The sequence below is a fragment of the Callorhinus ursinus genome, unplaced genomic scaffold (assembly GCF_003265705.2).
Source record: "Callorhinus ursinus isolate GAN/ISIS: 27379988/994484 unplaced genomic scaffold, GSC_fseal_2.0 scaffold50, whole genome shotgun sequence".
NCBI classification, from domain to species: Eukaryota; Metazoa; Chordata; class Mammalia; order Carnivora; family Otariidae; genus Callorhinus; species Callorhinus ursinus.
This window is the reverse complement of record NW_027397112.1, coordinates 8,799,233-8,805,232: the sequence shown is the minus strand read 5'-3', so window position 1 is coordinate 8,805,232 and position 6,000 is coordinate 8,799,233. Positions and strand designations below refer to the sequence as shown.

General features: G+C 40.6%; 1 protein-coding gene across 10 annotated transcripts in view; it reads left to right on the top strand.

Annotated features, from left to right (window-relative positions):
- Positions 1-6,000, top strand: part of TANC2 (tetratricopeptide repeat, ankyrin repeat and coiled-coil containing 2) — a 352,068-nt gene that overhangs the window by 323,927 nt on the left and 22,141 nt on the right. The gene's annotated exons all lie outside the window — the stretch shown is intronic.

Sequence of the window (6,000 nt, the reverse complement as noted above, 5' to 3'; positions counted from 1 at the left end):
TCTCCCCCTCTGACTTACTCCCCTTCATTCTTCCTCTCCTGGCAGCCTCAGTCTTATGGCTTGTGTACTGGAGATCGACTCAGCCAAAGTAAAAAGTCAAGCAATGTCCTTCTTCCAGTCCTCTTTCCCTTTGGATTCTCCAAATCATTAGCACCGGAGTTGTCTTTCAACCAAAACTTTACCCTGCTCTTGTTTCCAAATAATTGTAAAAGACTGAAAGTTTCCTTACAATGTGCCAAACCAGAGCAGAAAATTCTTTTATGGGATTCTTGTAGCAGTTAGGTATGAATATTTCTCCCATCAAAATAACTCCACCTGCAGTTGTAAACCAGGAGGTTAAACTTTTATCCACACCTCTCTTAACCAAGTGTTATCATGGCAGAGTGGTGTCTGATGTGGTTAAACTGCTATATACTGAGTAAAGCTGCTCTCTGGATGCAAAATGAAGGTACCACCCTATAAGGCACAGCCCCATGCAGTCCCTCTTGATCTGTAGCCAAGAGATGTCTATATTGCTTGGTACTTACTACACAAACAGAAGCTTCTTCCTTGTGGTCTTTGCAGGAAATGATTGTTGTCTTTCCCCCAAGTCTAAACTGGAACATCTGGAGAAACATTAGTAACCTTTTATGTGTTGTTATGAAGCCAGGGCAAACTGTAGAGTCACCACAGATATGTGTCATGTTTGCCAGGAGAAGTAGACCAATATTGAGATGGCCAACTTAGGGGGAATATTTTCTTAAACAGAGAGGGTGTGTATTTTAGTTAGAGTCAGAGTGTTATTAAAAATAAAGGAGGCACTTGAATTCATTTAAAATTTGTCACGACCTATCAAGTTGTGACGTTTCCATTCATGGCTTCTTTAACATGATGTGGAATAGTCCAAAGCTCAGGAATTTGCTTCTCCAACTATCCCTCCCTCTGTAAGAGCCAAAGGGAACAGATGTCAGGCAGCTGCAGCTTCAGAGCCCGTGACAGATTAAAGGAAAACGTGCAGCTGGAAACAGCTGCTGTCTCTGGGACTCTTCCCTGCGGGAAACCAAGGGCCAGACTTCGGGGAAGGGACTGACCAGGACACCAGCAGTTTTGGAGCATGTATATTGTGACTGAGAGCTGCAGAAGGGGCATGGTGCTTTACTGTTCCCGTCAGCATGGCCCTGCCCAGCACAGTGTTGCTGAACCTCCCAACAGGCTCCCGTTGCCAGCTATGCACTTGGAACCCCAGGGGAGGGCAGAAAGGAGTATGGCCTGATGAGGGTATGGATAGGAATTATAAGGCTAGCAATCATAGTGATGAATATCAAACATATTCTAGTGCTGTACTTGAAAGGATTTCTTAAAAATGTTCAAGAAGGGGAGTGAACTAAGTAGAAGACTTATTTTTATTGATACGAATTTCTTATTAGAATAAAACTTTATGGGGGCGCCTGGGTGGCGCAGTCAGTTAGACTTCAGACTCTTGATTTCAGCTCAGGTCATGATCTCGGGGTTTTGAGATTGAGCCCCATGTCACCTCTGCCCTGGGCATGGAGCCTGCTTGGGATTCTCTCTCTCTTCCTCTGCACCTCTTTCTCTTTCTCTCTCTCTCTCTCTCTCTCTCTCTCTCTCTCTCTCTCTCTCTCCCCCCCCAAAAAAAGGAATAAAATTTTATGGCCTCAGGACTTTTTAAAATATCTCACTTTAACATGCACAACAAAGTTTGTTACAGTAATTTATTTAAATATGTACCATATCTCAAGATTGTAAAAAAATCAAAGCTTCATGTCAGTTGGCTTGTAATCAGAATTGTGTTGTGTTTAACTTGATACATATATGAAATAATTTCAGCATTATAGACATAAAATGCTGTTTAAATAGTGCTAGAATGAAATGCATCTGTAATACAATTTATAGATCTATAAACAGTTATTTGGCTTCAGGAAAATTTCTAGGAAATAATGTCTGTGCTGTGTAAAAATGTTGCTATACCTCTCCACCAATATAGAACAGACTATGAGTTGCTTTTCTATCTATCGTGATAGATTTACTAAATATACATGTTTCTTTCTACCTTATAGCACATAATCATTCAAAATGTGTAATGACCCAGTGAATTGTGATGTTTCCTCCAATGGCAAAATCTTACACATGTCCCTCTCATTTAGAGAACGAAGGTTTGTGACCTGCAGCCCTGGTCTAAACAACACAATTTTTACCTAAGGAAAATCAAAAGGTTGTGATGTTCCCAACAGTTTGTATCCCTTACTATATCAAATCTAAGATACCACTAACTATAGGAAACTATATAGCCATTATTTTATGTGCCACTACAAAAAAAGCCTCAGCCTATTAAACTGACACAGTTCTTTATTATCACAGCAATCACAAGATGCATCCCAGTTTTAGAGGTGTTAAAACTGAGGGTTCTAGAGGGGAGGGGGTTGGGGGGAATGGGTTAGCCTGGTGATGGGTATTAAGGAGGGCACGTATTGAATGGAGCACTGGATGTTATACGCAAACAATGTGTCATGGAACACTACATCAAAAACTAATGATGTAATGAATGTTGACTAACATAACATAATAAAGTAAAATTAAAAAAATATGAAGGGAAAAAAGTGCATCTTAGAATCAATGAAATTTATCTTAGCCTATAGTGAAATAATAATTGAGATGTAATTTTTACAGAGCGGATTTTCTAAAAGCAGGTCACTAGAATATCCTGGTTGCTTTTGTCTTCCTTTTTCAGCCTCTTTATTCTTCCAGATAGCATCTGCCTACATCCAGCCTCCACCGTCTGGCTGGCCTCCTCCCATCCCATAGGGTTTTCACAGACTTCTTATGGAACAGTACAGAAGAAAAGCAATTAGATTGTTCACCACTCCCTCTTCTTCCTTGTCCTATAAGCTTAGACTGGGACCAGCATTAAAAATCATCTAGCAGTTCTGGAGGGCCTGAACCGTCCTATGACCCAAAAGAAGCAAGAGTTGACAAAATAAACGAGATGCCTATAACTCATGCCCTTATCATCCTTTGCCTACGTTATTGCAACTGCCTGATCTCTGATCTTGTCACCCTTTCGTGATTCATCTCCCTTGTGACTTCCGCCAGAGTGATCTTTGTTGATGTCACTTTCCTGCTTACAACCCTTTATTGACCACCTGTACCATTAATGAAGTTATATAGTGTAGCCTAAGAAGACCAGTCATGATCTCTAGCCTTATCTATTGCCTGGCTTCTCCAGTAACTCCAGTAACAATAAATTTGCTGTCTCCCACCTCAGTGCCGTACGTGCTCTCCCTGTGCCTGGCCTGCTCTCAGTCCTCTGTTTCTCTTTCAGCATCTAGCTCAGATGAACATCTCTTCCTGAAGACCTTCTCAGACACTTCTTTCTCTGTGTTACCTCCATACAACTTATACACTCGATAGCAATGTAATTTTTGTCTGTTATCCTTACTCAACCTGGAGTTCCTTGAGAGCAGAGACAGCATCTGACAAATAGTTCAATAAATGTTTAATGTTTTGGATAGCAGTGATCAGTTTATGTCTCCCCAACCACCTGTCTCTCATTGGTCTTGCATGACCTGTCTGTGCTACACTCTTTCACAGTTGAAAATAGATAAACAGAAGAACCATTTGCTTTGCTGCATTCTGTGTAGTATCCCCATCCCATCCAAGCCGACTTTGGCTATTTCCCCAACTCTGTGCTGCATCCTGTCTGCCTCTTCAGACTCCTTAGATGTTTCGCTTTGAAAAAGGACCATTTATGTCAGATAATCTCATCAGCTGCTGACAAGCTAGGGAACAAATTCTGTTACTGGTCTCTAAGGAAGAGATTTGGCTCCGAACTGCTGTGTTTGCTCTAAGAACCAGTGTGTTGTTTTACAGAACCGACTTTACCTTAATCTTCTTTCAAAAAGTTTTAACAGTTTTTGATAAGATTTACATAAAATCCAGCCAAAGCAGTTTTTTGCTCTTGGATTTTTTAAAAGTACAGATCCCATTGTACATAGTTGTGTTGTTCTGAGATGAAATTGGCCAGCTGTGTTAATGACCATGTCCAGCTATCAGCTGGAGATTCCTGCCAAATTACATCATAACCTAAGCAACAGAAATGATACAACAAAGAAAACAGCCAAATGGAACATTCCCTCTCGTATAAATGTGTTATCCAGTGAGTTGAAATGCGCCAGCCAGAGCAATATAACTACAGGTTAGAGTGAACAATAGAAGTTTTAGCTTTCAAGATGGGCGCTGGTTGTTAAGTTTTCAGCAGTGTTCTGGGAGCTGGCATCATTGGTGAAAGGCTTGATTCTGAAATACTGGCAATATTTTCTCCAGCAGGCTACAAATTCTTTTGTGAAAAAGAATGTATTTGCCCTCCCCCCACCATACACAGGGCATTAAAAGTGAGGTTTGCTGCATAGCTACTTTAAATGGAATCAGAAAGTAAGAGTTAGAAATTCTCCAAATCATTTGTTTCATGTACCAACAAGATGATCCTTATGGTTCCTAATGACTGTTGACCCCAGTCAGGTTATTTTTGTTCCAGCTTTACTGAGAGCTCATTTATATATACACGTGTAAACTAAGGTATGCGACATGATGGTTTTCAGTCAAGTTCTTAAGCTACTCTTGTGTTCTGACCCAAGAATTAAAGTGTTGTGGTTTTTTGTTTGTTTTTTCTGAACTGTTAGAAATACAAAGTTGGGTTCTTGGGGCACTGGGTGGCTCAGTCGCTAAGCGTCTCCCTTCCGCTCAGGTCATGGTCCCAGGGTCCTGGGACCGAGCCCCGCATCGGGCTCCCTGCTCCGCGGGGGGTCTGCTTCTCCCTCTGTCCCTCTCCTTCCCCCCGCTTGTGTTTTCTCTGTCTCTCTCAGATAAATAAATAAAATCTTAAAAAAAAAAAACAGAAATATAAAGTTGGCAAAGATCACTTTGATGTAAGGAACAAGACACAAAACTTCTTAGTCAAGTATACCTGTACTCACTCCTTCAGGGCTTAGAAGTGACCCTCACCTCAGGTAAACCTCTGGCCTGCTGTGAGGAATAGGGCAGAAATGCTGCTGTTCAGAGTCCAAAATACAACTGAAAATACACATAAGACACGTCTAGTTTGAGTAAATATGTCTTCTAAAACTGTCATATTCTCCTTTATAAATTCTTATCCTCGAGGAAAGAAAAGATGACTTGAAGGCTTATCTTAGTGGTTTGACAGGTAGTTTGACTTTGCATATGAATCAGTTGTGGATGAATTTGACCAAGCCCAAAGACAAAATGCCACCGGTTGCCCTTGAATGAAAAAAATTTCAAGTGACCATTTGATTTGAATCTCAGTTGCTTTCCTGATTAGATATGAACATTTGCAAACCGAAATATTATCTGCACTTGCCAAATACTATCTTTTTCTGGTTTGCCATTGGAGTAGATGGCCATGATCAAGGAACAACTTGCTGGCCACCACATCAGGTGTCCAAGTCAGTTTGGGAACAAAGCTCTCTATCCTCTTTCTTTAAAAGCATAATTCCTGCCACCTTCTAACAGTGTTTACCATCCTCCCCACCCTCCTCCGTTCTTTAAAACACTGAACCTATGCATTTGAGACGCCATGGTCAAATGAAATATATATGTATATATTTGTTCAAATATGGACTTAGTAGAAAATCTGTCTCCAAATCCCTCATGCTACTATTGACACAGCGCTCAGAGAATGAAATAGGCCCTCATGAATCTCCATTCTCTCAGAGATCATAAACAATTGATAATAGTACAAAACAAAGACTGTTTAAGTTTCTCCCTGTTGTGTCCCTTCTAGTCACTATAGCTATTTTTATTATCAGTGACTCCATTATTTTATATTCAGAAGAGCCTTTGTCACACCTCTTCTCTCATCTTTAAGACTATTACCTTGAACAGTTCTGACCCTTATATGAAAATGGTTGCGGATGTACTCGAAACTTCTGTCTCAACTAATGAAGAAGAAAAGAAAACTGGCCCAGGAACCTGAGACTGCCATTCCTG